At 39.9% G+C, this 21,513-nt stretch overlaps 1 long non-coding RNA gene across 1 annotated transcript; it reads left to right on the top strand.

Moving 5' to 3' along the window:
- Positions 1 to 13,711: 13,711 nt before the first annotated feature.
- On the top strand, positions 13,712 to 17,290 carry LOC138411927 (uncharacterized). Its single transcript, XR_011244416.1, has 2 exons — positions 13,712 to 13,903; positions 14,602 to 17,290. It is a non-coding gene; the product is annotated as an uncharacterized lncRNA (long non-coding RNA).
- Positions 17,291 to 21,513: the final 4,223 nt, after the last annotated feature.

Raw genomic sequence — 21,513 nt, 5'->3', positions numbered from 1 at the left:
TATAGAGGAGTAAAAAAAAAAAGAAAAAAAAAAGAGGTGGTTCTTTGACACTGGAAATGATGCAACGATGGATGGAGGCCCGTGCGTGTGCGCGTGCGCGAGAGCGCAGTTCATCCTTTATTGCTCCTGGAGAGCCATTTCAAAGCTCATTAATCAAAAACTCGTCGCTTTCAGACTCCTCGCTGATCCCTCCTCCTCGTGAACAAAGCATTTGCATTCCACGTCCAAAGCAAAGCGAGCAGCACCCCCCCACCCAAAAAAACAATCTGTAATGGTGGAGGGGGAAGCTGCAGGAAGAAGCATCCCAACTGCTTTCACGTTTCATTTTTTATTATTATTATTTTCTGCAGGTGATGTATCCAAGAATTTAAGAGCATCAGGGCAAATGAAAACTCGTGTCACATGGAATCATCAGCAGGTCCCACACAGCAACAGAGATCCACAAAGTAAATCATAAAACCTGCAGCCATGAAGTGATTGTGTCTCAGCAGGTTTTAATCTAAATACTCCACTGACTGCTTTACTTCTTGATCAGATCCAGTCTGGATGGTTTTGGCTACCAGATTCTACTTTGGGCTACAGATCATCCCAGTGTTCAATGGTTGGCGGCCATTTTAACCCTGGCTGAGTTCTTTCTCTCTTCTCCCCCATCGCTGCTCCCTGCTGCAGGTACTGAGCCCCTGAAAGCTTTTTTAAAATTAAGATATTGAAAAGAACACATTTTGCCCCAAAACAAATGGAATTTATTTATCAAATAAATTCTGGTGATAAAATATGATTTTTTTGATTTCTGATTTTTGCATAAATACATAACTGGACCAAATTGCATGAAAGGAAAACAAGTCAAATTATGAAATATAATAATAATAATAATAATAATAATAATAATAATAATACACTTTATTCACAGCACTTTTCTTCACAATGTTAGAAAGTGCTTAACATGAATAAGTAAAATTAAAAACCAGACAAGACGAGATTAAACAGTAATAATAAAACATCTTTCTGCATGAGCTTCAAAATCTGAACATATATAGAAATAATTAATGTATTATTTTTTGAATCTATGTCATTATTAATATATCGAAAGGTTATTTTTGTATTTATATTTTATTTTTAAATTATTTAATTGTAACATATCCTTTAACTCTGACATGTGATGACCATATTTTGGACAAATGAACCATCAACATAGGAAAGAATCTAGACAACATGGCGCCTCAGAAGCATCAATTTAAACAAACTGATTTCCAGATTTTATGTTAACCCTGCTAAACTAGAAATGTGTGTCAGTAATAATACACACGATAAAGAACCACCCCAATACAATGCATCCACTGCAACTTTATTTTATTAGGATGCACGACTAACAGATTGTTTTAAATGTGCAATAAAGATATTTTCCTCTCAAAAGTAAAGGCCTGTGTCTGTAAAACTACATTTATGGATCTGGTTTGTTGCTCTAATTTGATCATGTATGAAACAATCTTGTTTCATTTGCTTAATAATGTGAACTTTTTATTACATTTTGAAATGGATCAGGCTACTTCCTGAATGATCGTCAGCCTGGTGCCTTGTTGGAGCAGCTGGGAGCTGATTTATTGTCCCTGATTGGATGAAAGCAGAGGAGACCACGCCTGCTCAGTGGAGGCTAATGTTTACATGTGGGCAAGTGTATAGTCCTAGTGTGGGATCACTATTAATGAGAACAAGACACAATCTCTGCACAGGACACACGAGGACAATCACTATTTTAATCCACAGTTTTGTTTTTGACAGGTTGAGGTGTGAGTTGAGGGACAGGGAGTCTGGAGAGGATCTTTATTTCTTTCAGAGACTCTCATGTAGAATAAAGGAGGGACAGTCATGGCTGCTTCTTGGTGTCTGTAACTCTTTAAAGGCTAAACTGGGACATCTCTCCTGCTGCACCAACATGTTGCAGCCCCTGGAAGAAAGTTGGTGGATGTGCACGTCGTCTTCGTCATATCGCGATGGTTCCTCTGTGCGTAAGAGAGCAGCAGCTCTCATCTCCATCCCAGGAGGGCTTTTATGTTTTACGCGCGCTGACTCCAGAGACAACAGGGAGCTGCAGCTGAGAAAAGGTTTTAACACAGAGTATTTACAGGCCGATGTGTATTTATATTTTTATTTCTATTCTTTAACTTCGTCTTTGACCGAACACAGTTATTGTGGATTATCGTCGGATGAAGACTGAGCAGAGGAAGGATTTTCTTTTATGACATAAAGTAAAAAGGACTTGACCCATAGTTAACTGGAGCTGAGGAGCAGAAGACGTGAGGGGAAAAGGGCCTGAAGGTCTGATTTGTTTTTAACACAGCAACTCATTCATTTTCTGTAATGGAGAAATGATAACAATAATAATATGTGTTTTGCCTGTGACTTCTACTGTCTTAAACATGATGGAACACTGTGACTGGAGCATATGTCACTGTAATGTGTAGGATTAATTGCTGGTCTGATTTTAATGTTTGTAAAATTAAATTATAAAGACTATTTGATTGTACGATCCAGTGTCACTTACCTTGAATTTACTAAATTGAAGAAAATATTGTTGATTATTTTGTGTGATAACTGAACGCTATCAATTGATTTTACTGTATAAATGTATTTTTAATTCATTCACCTGATTTTATTCTTCTGTATCAGCCAATCATAAGATAATAACAAGATGTTATTATTAATATTATTAAACCTATTGTCCTTGTGCCAAATGTTGCTAAATTAAATTGCCAGTGACCTCATTTTGTATTCTTATGTATATTGATAAAAGAGAATGTCTCAATATCTGAAATGCAATTTTTATTCTAAATAAAGGACTTAATTTGATGCTCGTTCTCTCACTCTTTGTCTCATTTAAACTTACATTTGTGTTTTTATAGTAAAGAATTTGCCATTTTCCCCCTCACAGTGTCCACACATCTACAAACAGTGTTCATTCTATATAAAATGTTTATATAAATGGTTTTACATCCCAGGTTTTCTTGCTTCAGTCTCTTGAACTGACAGCCAGGATTTCCTCTCTTCTCCCCCACACAGTGCTGCAGTTAAGGCTGAATTCTTTAGTATCAGACGAGAGGAGGAAAAATGATCTGTACCACACACACCCTGAGCATCTGTAAACACTGACAGAAGATGTGAATGTTAGAGGACACCGTTGTCACAAGTCCTTCCTGTTCTCCGGCCTCTGCTGTCATTAAGGATTCACCACACACACAGTGTGGAGGTGAGTGAGCAGAGGAGGCTCACACTGGGCTCGTGGTGCAGGGGGGGGCATCATCTGTGTCGTTTGCCAACTCAGTCTGCACTGTATGTCTCCTGCACAAGCACTGCGTGGCTTACATCACCATATTATTAATGCAAAATCATCCCTAAAGCCAGAAATATTTAGATAAAGGTGAAAACCCTGAAATAAGAATGCAGCACTCCAATCAGGAATGACTGACTGCTGCAGAGTTGCTTTCCATTTTGCAAAATCCACATCTGAAGCACATAAAATCTTAAAATACTATTTCCCCTGTCAGCTCCTATACTCTCCTCTGCTCCTCTGCAGCTGACAGAAATGGATTCCCCATGCACAAAGCGTAGGTGGCCCTTTGTTTTGCTCACCCATGGGAGCCCAAGCCACAACAGCAGTCTTCGTGTTTTCAAATCAGAACATGCAAAAAAAAAAAAAAAATTATAAGGGGAGCTGAAGAAAGATGAGAATTGATGTGAGACTGAAACTCTGGCTGTGATACAATCATTTCTGTGGTGCGGCTGAAGTGTTGCTGATTCATAAAACATTTCAACTTTGAGAAAACCACGCAGCCAAACCACCAAGAATAACAGTAGTCGAGGACCCCCACATTGATCATGCATGTTGTCACAGAAACTGATGTGCGTGGATTTATCGCAGCTCTTATGTGTTAGTGATATTGATATAATTGTAACTATAATAAATGACTCGCTCCTCTGGGTATGATTTAGAGGGCTTGGCCAAAAGGCTCCTCTCCTCCTTCCTTCCTCTGTGTGAAAGATGGCTCAGTGATGTGAGGAAACCTGAAGTAACTCATACATTACCCGAGCCTTGACTACAATGCACTGGGTAGTCTATATCAAAAAGTATTAGTGCCTCTACCTTCTTCTGATGCTCATATGGATTTCTTTCACAGCATTTTCTGTATGAAATTATGAGTGAATAAATTGCATCTTCATTTATCTTCGAAAAACCCTTCTGTGCTGACTGCGATACTCAGCTCTCAGCACTTTACATAATTATATTAGTCTTCTGCTACACCACGAAATTGATTGCCCAGGAAAATGAACCTGGCTTTGCTATAAATTACACCTATGGATCATAAGAAATGTGTTATTTTGTTTAAAATAGTACCTAATATAATTAGAGCTCTAATTCATGGCAAGCTACAAGTGTGCCTATTACAGTAACAGGGTTTGGAATTTAATCTGTCTGCTGGATAAAGAATGATCCCGTGTGGTTTTCATTTGTAATCCCAGACACATTATTTCAGTAAAATAGTCTATGACTTTTAGATATGAGAGATGGATTGTTGAATGAATAACTATATTCATATAACTTTCAGTATCAAAGTTAACAATTCAACTATGGAAGGAAGTTTCAACGTTTGTCCCAAGGCCTATAACTTTTCTTTGTACAGTGAAACTGACTCTGGCTTCAGTGGAGGTGTTAAACCTCTATTGGTGTAAACGCACAGGATCTGCAAGAAGATTTTTTGTGGACAACAGAAAGGAAAAAATACTGTAAAGACATAAAATCTCTAGTTTTTAGGAAACGTCACTCAAATGTGTATAAATACTGCAGTTATTTGAGATTAATATGCAACAGATTAACACACATGTGAGTATCTATAACACTGTGACCATGTTCCCATTTAGCAATGTTTGCAATGGTTTTTGAAGGCCAGAATTTACAAGAGGAATATCCATATATCAGTAGATATATTGATATCAAGATATAAATTCAATACTCATTGATTTTGATCTTATAAAATATAAAAAAATCAGCAGACCTATTCTTTAACTTTCACATCAAACAAGAGAAATTCAGCTTGGTCAATGGATCCAACAGCTCATCACGCCTTGAGCAAGCGCCACATTTTAAAACTGCAACAGTATTTGGTGGAGTATGAGTTTAATCTTAAAAACTACCCTTGTAACACAATGAATCTGTGACTGTGATCCTGAGCTGATGATAAATGAATATTGTTTGACAAAGGGCCGGCAAATAAAACAGTAACAATAAACATCACAATATCATTTTCATTAATTGTAATATAACAAGGTTGAAGGTTCAGCCAACTGCATTGATTAAACACAGTGAGGAGGTAAAGACATAATTGCTCAAGTCAAATGTTTAGTTTGACATCTTTTGTCTAGTTTAGTGAAATCCGTCATCATATTTACCTCTTTTGTTTCTTTACAAAGACACGATAAAAAACTCCAAATTTCAAATAGCAGATGGATGAGTCGGGTAAAGAGAAGGATTTTTCCTAAACCATTTATTCACTATCCAATGTAAAATGATATTTCTGTGACCTCACAGATTACACTTAATGATTCTGAACACAATAATTAATCACGTTTCTGGACAACAAATTGAAGCAGTTTCCAATTCCTTTCAAATTCTTCACTCTAGGTCTTGAATCTCAGTTTTCTAAACTACAATGTGTAGCCCCATTTCTCAATTCCGAGGAGCATTTCCTCCCTCCATTGTTCTCCTTACCTTCAGACCCCTGCATTACAATCTGAAATCCAAGAGCACCGTGGCAGCGTGCAGGGTTAAGTAATTCTGCACCACTGAGGAAGACATTTGATTTCATTTGTAGCATGTCTTGCAGTGGGTGGAGGTGAGCCCACCTTTGGCTGCGGGAGGAGTGAAGCGGCACACATATCTAGTGTTGGGAGACACAAAATTGACAATGCATTTATCTTTGAATAATGTAAATGTCCTGAGAATACGGTGGCAGTGGTCCTGGTGTGTCCGCTGAGGGCGTGGGGCTGTCAGACTCGCAGCTCTCTGGCTCTGCTGCGGCATAATGTGGCCTCCGGCTCCCCTGGAGCATCCCGCTGCTCTGCACCCGCTTTGCCTCAGGCCCACATTCCTGCTTCGGCACACTGCTCTAGCTCCCCACTTAATTTACACTACGGTAGGAGAGGGAGTTAATGCAGAAAACCCTGCCAAGAAGAATCGTGTCTGCTCCCCCTCTTTAGAGGTGAGCTAGTTTAGAGCACGATGTATTGAACAGAGGTGTGGAAGGTTATGGTGATTCCCCAACACATCCTGTGTGCTCATCTGATCCACGATTTGACCACCACATAAACAATAACATAAGACAACTGTGTGGTGAGAATACACTTTACCAGTGTTTGAATTGCTTCCATTATCTTTAGTAGCCGGGATGCAACTTAAATGCTGCTATGAATACTGTGAGTTATTGTGTCCAAGAAATGTGCAGCTTGGAGACTAAAACATGTATTGTTTAAAATGGATGGTTCCTGGCAGCCTGACAGTGTTGTTCAGTGAAGCAAAGTGCCAGTAAATTGTTTGTCTTCTGCAGTGCTGCCCTATAATTCTTCAGGGAACCAATGGCATTGTGTTTGCCAAAGAGAATAATGATAGATGGGATAAAATCAAACTAAAGGATTTTGGGATGCACTCTGACCACCAGGCATCATCTGAATACATTTGTGATGCTGGCAATTCTTATCCCTGCGTTTTTTTCCTGCATCTCAAAGGAACAACTGATTTTATAAAGATGTGTGATGTGCAAGCAATGATTAATATCAATATCATTGCATTTTTGTTGCACAACCAATCCAGTTTATGTCTGTTTAATGCATGCACTGATGAATAAGTAATCCTCATGCAGTGACAGCGTTCTGCAGCATCTGTCCTGGACTCTATATGCTGGATGCAACAGTGCGTGTTATTCCGCATAAAGCGCCGGCTCGTAATGTCTCCAGTTCAGAGGCACAAATGTAAATGTGCAATCTGCTTGTTCAAGTGTCCTGTTGGCCCAACAACAGGAGCACGTCCCCATCTGTTCTCTCTCTGGAGTGCCCAGACAATACATTTCCCCCGCCAGACCTTCCCATTTGCAGGAGCAGAGGTTTCCCAGCCATTTCTAAGGTTACAGGGAGGGTAAGTGCCTCTACCATGTGCTCACAGTTCTCTGGTCTGAACACGTTAGTCCTTATTAGCAGATAGAGTTCATCAAAACATTTATTTGATGCTGAGTAATATGTAAATGTGCTGTCCTTGGCTTTCGGGCTCTTTTTTGTTGCTGTTTCTGCAGTTCTACGGAAAAGACGAGCATGGCTGTCAGTGGAGTGTGATTTGTTGCAAGCCCAGCCTTGCCAACTGTGAGGCACTGAGGTGTGACCACAGAGATGCCTAACATCTCCAGTTGCCTCAGGGCCAGCCAGTCAATTACACAATACTGTCTACCCCGAGCAATGACATGTGCTCAATAATGGACCAAAGGCAAAGAGGAAAACATACCTCAGAACAGTTTATACGAGCGGCAACACCATAATTAGAAAAAGTGTTAGTCAAATACTTTCTCATTATGTTGTATTGTGCTGTGGTCTGTTGTGAAAATGCATGGATTGCTGTCTGTGTGAGCATCTGCTTGCGGCATAGTGCGATTTTGTGTCAGCGCTGTTACACACACACACACAAACACAAACACACACAACAGTTTGTTATACTTGTACTTGCATTTATCCGTTTTCATCAGTTTGCCTCAGAAGAAGAACGTTTGGTTATTTCTGGACCACAGCTGTTTATGAAGACCATGTGTGTGGAAACTCCGAGAGGGTCCTCGTTCAAAGAAAACTGCCTCTCCTTTGTGAGAGACTTTATCGTTGTAGATGCAGATGTGCTTTTTGTTCAAACCTTGCACCTCATCCATTACCCCCGGCCTGCCAGAGAGATAGTGGAGAGTGAATCCATTCAAAGGGACCATGACAGAGCCTGCTGCTCAACTGAACTTTCCATGAACTAGGCTCAACAGCGGGATCCATGCATCAAAAAAATAAGTAATTTCTCTTTGCTGCTCTGGCCTGTGTTTCATACAGATTGCTACTATCAACACGTCCAGCATCCTCATGTATCAATCTGTCAATCTGATATTCGTTTGAGCACTGTATCTGTCTCAGAGGATCCTTGTAGGTAGAGAACAAGAGCGAGCTGGGAATCTCTGGCTTTCTTGTCTTGTTGGATCAAGATTTCACTGAACAGACTGTACAGATATATTTAAAAAAATATACCAACAATGGTCCACAGTGGTGTCAGTGACAGGGAAACTGCTGTTTCTTAATTTTACATTTAAAATCTGAAGCTAAAATCTTTACCTGCTCAAACAGGATGAATTGTTCTTTAATCGCTGTCATTTCCCCTGAAGAAATAAAGAGAAGAGATGTTTTGTATTAGTTGTTCTACATATAAAATACCAAATGAAAAAAAATTCCCTCGCATTGCTAGACACAAACGCGTATAGGCTAAATGTTGTCTTCCCAATTATATGAAATCCACATGCTACGGCCTTTGTAAACTGAGAAAACCACAAAGGCCAAACCAAAATGTGACGATCCAGTTTACGGAGGATTTATGTTTACGTCATGAGCTTTTCCAACTCTTACTGTTATACAGTATCAGTATATCTTACCGTATCGTTAGCTACTTTGAACTGCTGCGCTTACAGCAGCTCGTTCACCCACATAGCAAACTAGCTACCTTCACCGACAGCATGATAGCTCGGCCCAAGAAGGATCCACCCATCGGTTGGGAATGGGAAGACACATATCTCGGCTGCGAATGAAGGAGTCTTTGAAATGGTGACGCAATCGGTCTCCACATGTATCCTCCCAAGGATCTAGCTCCTGAATTTTGACACTCAAATATCACTTCTAACACTTACATGTTCTACTATTGTGGGAACGGATCACATTCACCCATTCATTATCTATATCACTTATCCCTCGAGTGTGAGCTGGAGCCAAGCCCAGCTGACTTTGGTCACCAGTGTATCGCTGTAACAACCAATTACACTCATATTCACACCTAAGGTCAATTTAGTCAATATGATACCAAAAAGAGAACTACCTTTGGAAATTAGCTTAAATAACATAATATCATTTTGCACGATTACTAGAAATTGCATGTGTCATATATATTATATATAACCTATGTATTGACTTTTAGTTTTAACTCACTAGTGAAAAGTCATTTAAAGTGAAGACTTTGTAGAAAAGGTGCAGAAGAAAAACACCCTGTGGCTACAGAATGTTGCTAGGCAACTTACATTTTAAATTCACCGGAGTGAAAAGAGATTTACTTCTGTTCTACTGTACGACCAACCATTCAGATTTGTGCATCACATCAGAGCTGCAGAATTTTGTAGCTGGATCTGACTGGTGGCATTTTACAGAAAAAGATGAGAGCAGCATGAAACTAATAATAGTAAAGGACTATGTATTTTTCAGCAACTCACTTTACTTTCTAATATTGCTAATATTTCATTACCATCAGGAGTATATGACACGGCATATTTTATTATCTGGATTCTTCGGTTGCAAAGTGCTTTTTAAAAACATGCACGGGAAGGTTCCTGTGCATGTTTATAAAAAGCATTTATTTTTAACTAATCAGTGTAAATAAAATGGCTGTTATGCTGACTGTCATTAAATTTCACCGCTGAAAATTGCACCGTGCTTCCTTTATTAGAAATTGCTCATGTGTGAGAGCAAGATAAAGGAAACTGAAAGGTTGACATTTGCAGTACAAACAAAAAAGCTTTTTTCGCTTGCTCAGTAATGGTATTGAGATGGTGGCACTATTGACACAGACCTTGGGTTCGCTATATGAAAAGTCAGTGGACACAATTTAATTTCTGTCAGCAGTCAGGCTCCACAGCCACAATGGATTTCTCTTTATGCCCCAGCCTCTGACTCACCGAGCATCTGTGTGAGCGGGAAACACAGATTCTGCCGAACGCCTTCTGCTCCTCCACCCACTGCCTCTGCCCTTAAGGTGCATTTCATCCACATAGAAAATGAAGTTATATCTGAACTTCGACCAATATTCTATCTTGCCCGGGGGGAAGCTCTGTAAAGAGCTCGCCTTAGTATGACCAGGCAGCAGAGACCACCAAGTGCTGCCCAGGTTCATCAATCTCCTTCTGCACTTACCCAATCTCTAATGACTGCAAACATGACATAACCATCATCTGCCTCAGAAGTTTTACTAATATGAAATCTAAAAAAATGATGAAACCCCTGTTTTTCTTGCTTGCTTTACCTATTGCTGTAAATGCCTCTAGGTCTTTATTCTTATTGCTGCGGTATCTTAAACAAGTCATAAGATTTCCACATGGTTTTACATCTCTTGTCCTAAAGCCACATGGTTTGGATTAAGTCCAGAAGGCTGCGATTATAAAGCTCTCTCATGAAAAATGGATCACTGACAACCTGGGTGCAGTAACTGTTACTGTTTCCGATCGTGGTGGTACAGTATGTCGCAGGGCAGCGTGTTCAGGGTTTTATGGTAACTGTCTGACTGACAGGGAAATAAAGGACCTTTACGATTTTATACAAGCACCGACATAAGATGTCTTTAGTCAAGGGGTGGAGTGATTTATTTTTTACTAATGTTTCTCTCATTGTTAATGTATGCACCGAGCTTGGGCTTATTATATTTTGTCTCATTAAGCACATCAGACCCCGCGTATTCACAATCTGAGCTGTTTACACTGTGAAAATACATGATCAACAATTTCAAGTTTTTTTTATTAAAGCTGCTATTATGAATAATTTATATGAACAATGATGCAAATGAAAACATGTGATGTGAAGGGGGGGGGGGTCACTTGTGTTGATAAACCCATGTGCAATTTTTACTGCAGTTCTCCTCAGATCCACTAGTCTTAGAGCATCCTCCAGCTCTTTGTTTTGTTTTCAAATCCCGTGACTTTACTGTTCAAGTTCGGCATCATTACTTTCACTGTGGCTTCCAGAGGCAGAAAACAGCTGTTTCCAGTGAAATAGCTCTGATTAACCCACTGTAAACTAGCCGACCAGCACCAAACAGCAGATAGGGTCTGCAACAAGCTGGCGAACATTGGGGAGCATCTGGCAGCTAAAGAGCCGGAGTTTTCCCTCAGTATAGTTGGTGAAAAGCTAACCAGACACACCTAACCAATCTCAGATAATGCTAATGTTGCTTCGAGTCACACGTTTAATGACCAAAATTTGCATTGTTTAATCTTAAAATTTTCTATGTAATCTATGTGATTCTAGCTTGATGATTAACATAAAGATATCACCGAAAAAAGTGGATTGCCTATTCTCTGTAGCACTGTGAAATCTCATTAGCGACATGTTGTTAACCTTTTCGTTCCCATCATGCGTCAAAAATCCTTCAGATGGGTGCATTTCCTCCCTCTCTCTGTCCTCGGCGGTTTGTGTCCAGCTGGTTGTCACGTGACGTGGGAAAGCGACCTAAGAGATGGTGCGCTCTCCCAGATCATTTGTCTTAATTAAATTTTAATGAAACGTAGCTCTCTGTACTGTTGTGTCTTGCTGCTCATAAATGAAACATTGTGCTTTGTGGCATCGCTCACACAGTTCTCCTTATACACGCTGCAACAAATACCAAAGCCATGTGAAAGGCTCAATCAATACCTTTAAAAATACTGCTGGCTCCATTTAATGAAGCTTTTCAAGTCAAGGATTTTTAGGACCGTTGCATTGTTCAAGTATTGATTTATGTATTTTGAGAAATACAGTGTGTGTTTTTGCAGATTCCAACAACTCTTCATGTTGCCCCAGTTTGTCACCTGTGTGATTGAGCAGTCTGAATCCTTTTAAGCTTGTAGGACAGAGGCCATGCTCATTGTTCCTGTACGGACGCAGGTCTGAAAATGTGATCTTCTTAGGAAGCTGCATTTAAAGACCAATTGTGTCACGGTGGCCTGGCAAAGCTGTCAAATGGGGCCAAAAATGCATCCCTTCATCGAGTGGATCCTACTGTGGGTCAACCTATCCCAGGATTCAAGCTGTTTTTAAAGGAGATAACAGCAGCGGCAAGCCACAAGACCAAAACATGTGATGCCTACAGTTTTAGATATCAGGTTTCAGCTCAACCAATCAGCTAATGGTACATGTTTAAAAACCAAGGGTCATTAAAACTTTCTCGCTGTGTCCAACTAGCTCGGTTGCTAGGCGACAACGGTAAGGACGGGACAAGCGGGTGAACGAAATCACAGAAAACCTTCGTAGACCAGAACATCTCCTTTCTCTTCCTTTGAGCGTTGCGTAGAATGTATCTTCCGAAAGATTGGGACACAGCTTACATCCTTCACTCTGTTAGCTCAGAGTTCATTCACGGGTATTAGCATCAGAGTCCTGGATAATAATGAGTTGAGGTTTTCTCAGAAATGGATGATGAAGAAACTCTAATTTGAATGTACAACAACTCACACTGTTTTTTATTTTCAGGTTGTTTAATAAATTCTAAGAAAGTTTATCAGGCACTGCGATCAATACTCAGGTGATCAATTTAACAGGAGTTTCACAGTTTGTGTCACAGTGTCTGACTTGGTGACAGTTGATAAAAGGGGGAGATTTATGGCTTTAGACGGGAAATGCATCATGTTATGGAGAAAAATCACAAACAGGTGTGCAGAGTCTCTCATCGTGATCCTGATGAACAAAACATTTCACAGCACCAATGCACTTTATTATGAGCGAAGCTTCACCTGCGTGCACACAGCAGACATAAATATGTAGGCTGTGGTGTATTTTGATGGTTTCCTTCATGCTAACGTTATTTTCGTGAGGAGAAAGCTTCTCTTTGAATTCTCACCTCCTGTAAAGATGGCTGTGCAGTCTGGATTAGTACAGCTGCTCATTGTTATTTCCATGAGGCACTGGCTCTGAATTACTCTGTGCATACTTTATATTTGTACTTTGCTTGTAAAACACTTTATATTTTTATTTGGACATATATTTGTTATTGTTTTATTCAATGTATACTATTATATATAGTGATACTGTAATCTGTAAGGAATTACCTTCAGGATTACTTAAAGGTCCAGTGTGAGGATTTAGGTGAAGGGGAACTATTATCAGGATTTAGGATTCAGGATTCTCATGATGTTTTCACCAGTTCGTTTCATCTTAATTGAATGAATTGTAGTTTTCTTTATCCCAGAAAAGGCCCTTTATATTTAAATACTTTAAAATTACATCGAGGGGACCCTCTCTACGGAGGCCTCCATGTTTTTTTCATTAGTCCAGACTGGACAAACTAAACACCTTTTGAGTTTTTATGACAACAGAAGCTACCACAGTTTCTTTTTCATGTTTGGAAGGAGAGGGTGAGATGAGTGATGTTCAGCTGCAACAAGCAATTTCAACACTATAGATATCACTAAATTATACACACTGTACCCTTAAGTCTTGTTTTATCTCATCTGAATTTATCTTATCTTATATAATCTCATCTCATTTTATCTTATTTTATCTTTATCTCATCCCATCTCATGTTATTTGATCTCATCTCATCAGTATATCATTTAGAGACAGTGTGTGTGTGAGACAGTGTGTGTGTCCAGCAGTAAAGTGTGACGCAGTGTTTGCAGACCACCAGTGAACAGGTGTGCAGCATTGAGTGTTGTCTTCGCACCACTTCCGGGTCGAGCTCCGCTGAGAGCAGCTGAACCCTGCTGTATCTGAATAAAGAGCTCACTCTTTATCGTTATTCCACGTGTCGACACTAATAAGCTGTTTTTATTTATGAGCGGCTCCATCGAGAATTGGAGGGACACGTCCTCTGTCCAGTTAATAGTGTTGGCACTCAAAGGTGAGTTCAAGTACACGTGTCTTTGCTAGCTTGTTGCTAGTCACTGAGCAGAAAGAATGTAGGCCACTAGACTTGCGGGGTAAGTCAGTCACTTCCCATGAAAACCAACTGAGTAGAATCTCCTCTAATATTTTCACCGCACTTCGGTGCGTTGATTTAATGCTCTAAATAGATGCTAATCGCCAATGCTAAACGCTTGTGCTAAGCGCTAGCTCGGGGTGGTTATGTATTAGTTTATTTAAAAATCTAATTTCTAGCTTGGTTAGCGTGGTGAAATATTAAAAGTGCACTGCACAGTTACATTAACATTAACATATTTAATTTTAGTGAAGTTAATTTACTATAATGTTGTAGTAGGTCTACAGTGTGATTGCTTGTTAAATTGTATATTAGTTTGTGAAACTGAAATGATTTAAAAAGGGTGGTTTGAATAGAAATAACAATTTGTTATGCTAAAATCTGTTTATGAGTTTTATGGTTATATAAAATAAGTCCCAGTGTTGAAACACATAATGTCATCATATATGGGATTTCAATACTTTGCAGCTGTAGTATATACTTACAACTATTATTAGTGCTATTACTACTTGGTTAAACTGTACATCATAAGTTGTTCTTATGAAGAAAAAGAAGTTCATGTGGTATATATTTACAGTATTTGTGCTGATTGTTTTTTTCTTATAAATAATTATTTGGAGATTCTTTGATGGTGAGTCCAGCCTGTCAGACAGTGGACGTGTGAGCAGTGTTCAACCGTGGGACAAGTCCATAGAAGACCATAAGTTAAGATAAGTACACTCTTACACTTAGCCACTAACAGGTAGTAGTAGTTATATTAATAGAACATTCAACGTCATTCAACATTCAATACTATTCGATCACACATTCATTAAGAGATTCTGTTGTTTTATTAATTTTATTTTATTTAAATTCTATTTCAGCAATTTGTGGCTCAGTCCTCAAACCTAAGTAGATGTTAGAATCTCAGTTGCTCCCATTGGTTTAGACAAGAGGGAACTGACGTGACCTGTATTCACCGTAGAATCTGACAAATTGAGGTATTTAAAGAAACATAATAATCTCACCCCCCAGCTCTGACATAATTACAAAACATATTTTAGAAAAATGTCCCAAATAAATGGGTAAGGGGGGTAGGAGGGGCTGTGAGGCAGGAGTTGTTCGGTGACATCCCCAGGCAAGAGAGAAATGGAGAGTGAAACAGAATCATGAGGCACCTATGCCATAGTGCTCTTTATAGCTGGTGGTCGTACACCATCCAGAATCCCCTGAAGTGGACACAGCATGGCGGAAGACCATGAGCGTCTCAGCCTTATCAATTTGAGCAGCAGTGATGCCCGGAGCTGGAGCTCTGTGAGCTGAGTATGCAGCTCTCATGAAAAATTCCATTTGCAAATGTGCATAACAGTATGTTGCTATCAAGGGATCGTCCTGCCATCTGCAACCGCTGTTGAGCCGTATGAGGATCCGAAGGGAAAGATTGCTGCTGGTTCCACAGTGACTGCTGCAAATCTAAAAAAAAAAGTATAATAGTAGAGCAGTGTTTGCAAAAACGTCTCAATCAGCAAATGTTTGAAAATCAGTGTGGATTTACTGGCTCACTGTAGAATGAACACTGGGAGATGTGGGCTACCCACCCCTGATTAAGGGCGTTAATATCTTTTGCTAGACTATATAACCATTGGCCTTGCAAGCTACTGGATAATTTAAAACAGATGACATTAAAAGCAGATTCTTCTAACTTTTATTTCATAACTCTGCTGCTCATGCACCTGTCCACTACTGATTTAGAGCAGTTGTTAAACTGTTAAATGAAAATACATGTCAGGCAACTTATTGTACAATTTAATCACAGTATTATCAATGACCATCCTTTCATGTATAAGATATTAATATTTTCATATTCATCTATTTTACATGACAGATTACAAGCGTTTATGGACCAGCATTCTCTTACGCTGACTCTGACTGTAGTTTTAAATTCATCGATTTAACCCAAGATGATGAATTCTGAGACTGAAGAACTTTTATGAGGTGCAAATTACAGGCGAGGGTCATTAGGGATGATTAGAGGTGATGTAATGAGTTTAATCCTCACCGTTGTCTAATATTGGGCTATTACCTTCTAAAGAGTGACTTGCTTTTTATGTTCTTGCCTTAGAGCCTTTAACACAAATTAGCTAAACTTAACCTGACCTCAATATCTCTGAGTTCTTGCTTTAATTTGCAGCGGATAGACCTTCAATGAATATCTGTGCACAGTAGCTGCTTGTGTCATGTACACGTTGGGTCTGGCTTTATAGATATACACTATACATTTTAGTGCATTTGTTTGGAATTTTAAATCACTTCAGATTGAACTAAACTAGGTAGGCCTCTGAGATCATATTCAGCAGTTGTTCATTCATTCAGTTGTTTGCTAAAATCAACTGCACATTCATTGAATTGTCACACGGTACGCAGCAGGATTCAGCATTTACAGCTGAAAACAATTAGATTGTATATTTTACATGCAAAAGCTAATTGGTCTTTAGCTGCATTCAGTCATGCACTGCAGTCTGGACATTTTCCTGACATTATCCAGAGGGGCTGTGAGAACTCAATGGCTGAATCTCCTTCTGTGTTCTACATATGTAAAAGCCAGAGTCTGGGAAAAACTTTTGGAGCCAATTTTCTTCATTCAGTTCATGTCTGAGAATGGCTTTTGTCAGTCGTTGAAATGACAAGATGCACAATAAAGTTAATAGCAATAATGCATCATTAACAACAACTTGATTCAGACATATACAGTGTAGATGCTACATGATGTAGCCTAGTTGTCATTGTTTTAACTAGGCTGCCGTGAAGCGGCAGCACGGTCAGTTGCCATGATTTATATGAAAATCTGAGGGAGGACTTTGGAAGAGCTGTTAACAGTACATGACATCTTCTCTCTATTGATATTGCTCTCTTGTTCTTTTTTTTCTTCTTTAACAATGTCACAAAGGAGGTGGGACCTGAAGACAGCTTCCACATCTACCCTCTTCAATTTCTTGGCGCATGATGACATGGGTGGAGATTCTCTCTTTGAAGTGCCTCATTTGTGTCTTTCTTATGCACAGTGGCTGCAGAGAGGACCTTAGGAGCACTCGCTCACTTCTTTCATTTCATTTACTTCCAGGAAGGGTGAAGGGTAAAGCCACCGGAACGATGAAACCCGGTTACCAAACTCTCATTGTTTTTAAGGGACGCCTGTATGCGTCCACATTTCTCTTTAACTCTGAGCGCAGGGGGAAATTATAATTAATCTGTTAATGACAGTCGGGGCTGTCATAAGCTTGGGGAGTGTATAATAAATTGCTGTAATAAAAATTAAGATTGCATGCATCATTGAGGCCTTCAGAGGGTTTGTTTAATGTAGTTACAAAAATGGTAGCAGCTGATGTGGCGTCCACTGCTCTACCAGGAGAACGCTAATTTCTGAGTGACACTTAACCTGCTGTTGCTCAACCACGGCTGAGGGAGGTGAGGGGAAACCTAATGAGTTTTTCCTTCGTCCCATTTTGAAAACCACTGAACTGGATGGCCTGGTTTGTTTCCGAAAGGCAAAAAACTTTCAATGTTCATGGGAAATTAATTACACCATCTGAAAATCTAGTCAATTCAAAATTCAGCTAAAAGAATTCATTATGGTCCGCAGGTCTGGACAGTGAATGATTGGTCATCGTTTTTGAGGGCACAAACTTTAGACAAATCACCACATGCTCTGAAAAGTCATGTGAGGGTCAAAGGTTGAGTTGTTCACTTGTTCCTCTTCCCCTGAATTGGAACATGAAAGATGCAGCATCGTCTGTAACATGCACTCTGAGGGGCTCGACGTAGTTACAGCCGTAGAGGACTTCCTCCTCTTTGATGAGAGACAAAGCTTCCTCTGTGGTGCAGGCTCCCATTAGAGGAGAGCCCTCGACTTCTGCCCCGAAGGAACAAAAGAACAAATCGTAAGCGTCCTTGCACATTAGAGGATTATCATTTCAGCTGATGTATGACTAGTGTTAGAATGGCTCAACAAAGATACTCATTCAAGTGTCTTTACTTGCGTGGCCATGTTCGTATACGCTCTCCATCTGTTTCCTGTGTAGTCGCCAAGGCCCTGTCACTTCTTCTGGCCATTTCATCCAGAAATATTTGTCAAGGAGAAGACTTGGAACCTTATCTTTGGTGGTGTTGTTTGGGACACAAGGGGCCTCGTTTGGGGTTTTAGCCTGCGGGCAGGCTAGTATATTGCACTTGTAGCCTGACACCAGTTGACACAGCATAGTTGCCCAGGTCACCCTACAAAAACATTGCTCGCTCTCTGGACGAATCCACCGAACAATGGAGATATTTTTGTTGATTGACAGCCCATGGTGCTCTAATTGAGACAAAGCTCACTTAGCTGGAGTTTGTACTGAAGTTTAAAGTAATGACATCCTTCCTGTCCCGCCGTTCAACTTCGAAAAGTCCCGTTCTGTTCGGGCCCTGTCAGGTCACATTGTCTCATCACTTGATTTCAACTGGGTAAGTGAGTAGTAGCAAGTAAGCAATGTGGATGAGTAAATAAAAAATGAAATATAAAATGTTTAACTAGAATAGCACTCAACAGGATACGTTACCCAAAACTTTCAAAAGTATGGATTTGATATCAAACAGTGCAGCCTTTTCACTGTTGGTGTTTAATGTGGTTCTTGAAGCCATGAGCTTTTAAGGTTGATGTAACCAGGAGTCTGTGGTTGAAACATGAAGCTTGTGAGCCAGGTCTAATAGGGCCTCAGTGGAAGCTCGACTGCAGCAGCAGCAGCCTCGGCTGTGATTCATCTCTACTGTTTTGCTGGTTTGTTACCTTACTCTCAAAGAGCCTATAGCTCCCGTGGCTCCCACAACAATTATCACCCACTTGTCTCTCAGCTTGTCTGATTATGCCGCGTTGTTGTCTCGGCCTCTTTGCCGCCAACCTCCTCATCTATGTATTTATCTTTATGTTGCTGCCGTATCAGTCACAGATAAGCCTGTTGCACATCACCTACCAGCCATGAAAGATAATTACAGACAAAAAGGAGAAATGGGCGTAATTTCCAAATTAAGTGAAACTTAATAATACTTGCTCAAATACTGGCAGTGATTAATGGCAGGCAGAGGACTAGGCAAATATATTATGTACATCCAGGTTAGCTGCTTTGCAAGGTAGATAAACAAAGCATTGTTTTTCAGAACATTATTGGATATAAAAATGAACATTTACTACCACTATAAAGAAGATTATTATGATGAGGGAAGGAAAAAGATCTGATGTACATTATTATATGTGCAGTAATTCCATCACACATTTCCATCAAAGCACATATGGGCATTGTACACTATTTATAACAGCAAAGCAGCAAGCACCTCCCCAATAGACCATCCACTTTTTCATACATTTAGATAAAATATAATCATTCTTTTTAATTACTGCACCTAGGCACTGTATTAAAATTCTAATTCACCTCATCCACCTCGATTGATCTGTTCACAGTGGGTGGCTGTGGTGAAATGCACTGTATAATATTCATGCTGCTACGCCTTGGTTGTGCTGTGTGTCAGAAGCCATCTTGCAGCGAATCCCTCACCCACCTTGGAGCGCAGCCTGTGGAACTGATGAGGTGAAGAGCATTGCTCTGCAGCTCCATGCTAGTAATCACGGGACTGAAGAAACACATACATCATCTGCCACACAGGTTGGCATGGCGAGTGAAAAGCCTTCACATCACGTAAGATGTTGGACAAATGATGGCCATACGTGTGTTTGTCTCCTCACAGATGGCTGTGCATCTTCAGTCAGGAAAAAGCTGAGCCTGGCACTTCTCCCCCTCCCCCAATCCACTCCTCTTGCTCCATCTTCCTCTCTCCCTCCATCAGTCTTTTTGTAGCACGTCCCTTTTTTTTCCCGCCTCTCCTCTGCAGGAGGTTTGATATTGGCAACACAGTTAGTGCCCTCCACGGAAATAACAATGGAAAAAATGACATAAATTATTTGCCAATTGTTTGACACATGCAGGGCATTGTCCTTGCTATAATCATCAGCACTCTGTCACCTGAAGGTATGAACGGTGCCACTGCTGCTTTGTGTCTCACTGCTGAGCCTCTCGGGCTGTTTCAGAGCTCCTGTTCTTTCCAGGAAAAAGTATCTGATGCACGTTTCCTCAAAAACGGCGACCAGGGAGGATGGAGGAATAAATCACATCATGACTTTAAAATGTAGGGCTTCTGTATTGGCATTTGCAAATGTGTGAAAGACATCAGGCTAATTCCATATTTAAGCAAAAATGATAAATGTACAGCAATGACATCTTATTGGCTGACAGACACATATATAGCTCATCATTTCAAGGAGCAGCCAAGTTATACAGCTTGAAGTGACACATGGAAATGAACTCCTGAGAAGTCGCAGCAATCAGGCCACAAGAGGAAGTAAAATAAATACAAAAAATGTTATAAATAAAAGGGAATATTACAAGTAAATGGAATAAAATAATACAAATGAAAGTAATATAAATCCAATTCATAAAATGTTCATGTGTATGTTTTCACAATAATAAAAAGCCATATCATTTAAACTATAACATACTGTATGCTATGGTAGACTAATTGTGTGGAGGAATTTCCAACTGTTGCATCACATTCTGTATATATATGTCCTGGAATTATTCATTGGAAGATTAGACGGCAATAAATGCTATAAAATGGTTAAAAAAAACACATTACAACATTGGAGCAACTTTCTCTGAATCTGTCCAGGCCTGTTAAACAATTAACAGCAGTTAATGGCATCAAAACATAAACAGTGTTTTCCAGTTGTATTTCCCCAGGCAAGGAAAATACACTCAGCAACTGTATTTACAGTGGTGGCTGCACTAGAAAGAAACTCTGGAGAAAACAATGTCAGTTTGTGTGCAGAAGTGTTTGGTTTCCTAACGTCATATGAAAGACATTTTAATCAGCCCATGTAAAGACTATTGTGATTAAATTGTGGATGGTGATGTGTTTCAGTAAATATGTAGCATCCATAGAAAACAAGAGGGTCTCCAACTGGCTGAGGCCCATTTCTTCCACAGTACACAACATATTGTGAACTGTGGAAGAAATGCATGAATATGAGATCTTGTGCTGGATCAATACGTGATTTAGTTAGATGGAGAATGATGTGCGGCCCTGATCAGGAAAATACAACAAGAGACGAAAACGGCCCCTCCTCATGAAAAATGCTCATTATCAATGGGGGAGGTGTTTTGTCGAGATGTAATGAGATACTGTCATGCTGTGGCACAGTGCAGAACAAGCAGAGCCACCCCTATGCAGCCTGTACCATTCTATAATGTCCTTGCCCTTGATCAGTTCCCGCTGTCTTCAATTGCACCGAAACCCATTATAAATTAATCACCTCATCTTGCAATTTGCATAAAACACACACAGCACCATTTCAATTCACCTCTATCTATGAACTGGATTAGAAGAAACTGCATTAAATGGCACATTAAAGGAGACAGAGCTGATCTGTAGCAAAAGGCAGTAATTCGGTGACAATGGCAGCTGAGCAATTC

The sequence above is a fragment of the Paralichthys olivaceus genome, chromosome 10 (genome assembly GCF_024713975.1).
Source record: "Paralichthys olivaceus isolate ysfri-2021 chromosome 10, ASM2471397v2, whole genome shotgun sequence".
Classification (NCBI taxonomy): Eukaryota; Metazoa; Chordata; class Actinopteri; order Pleuronectiformes; family Paralichthyidae; genus Paralichthys; species Paralichthys olivaceus.
The sequence above is the reverse complement of the archived record's forward strand: the minus strand, read 5'-3'. Positions and strand labels throughout refer to the sequence as shown.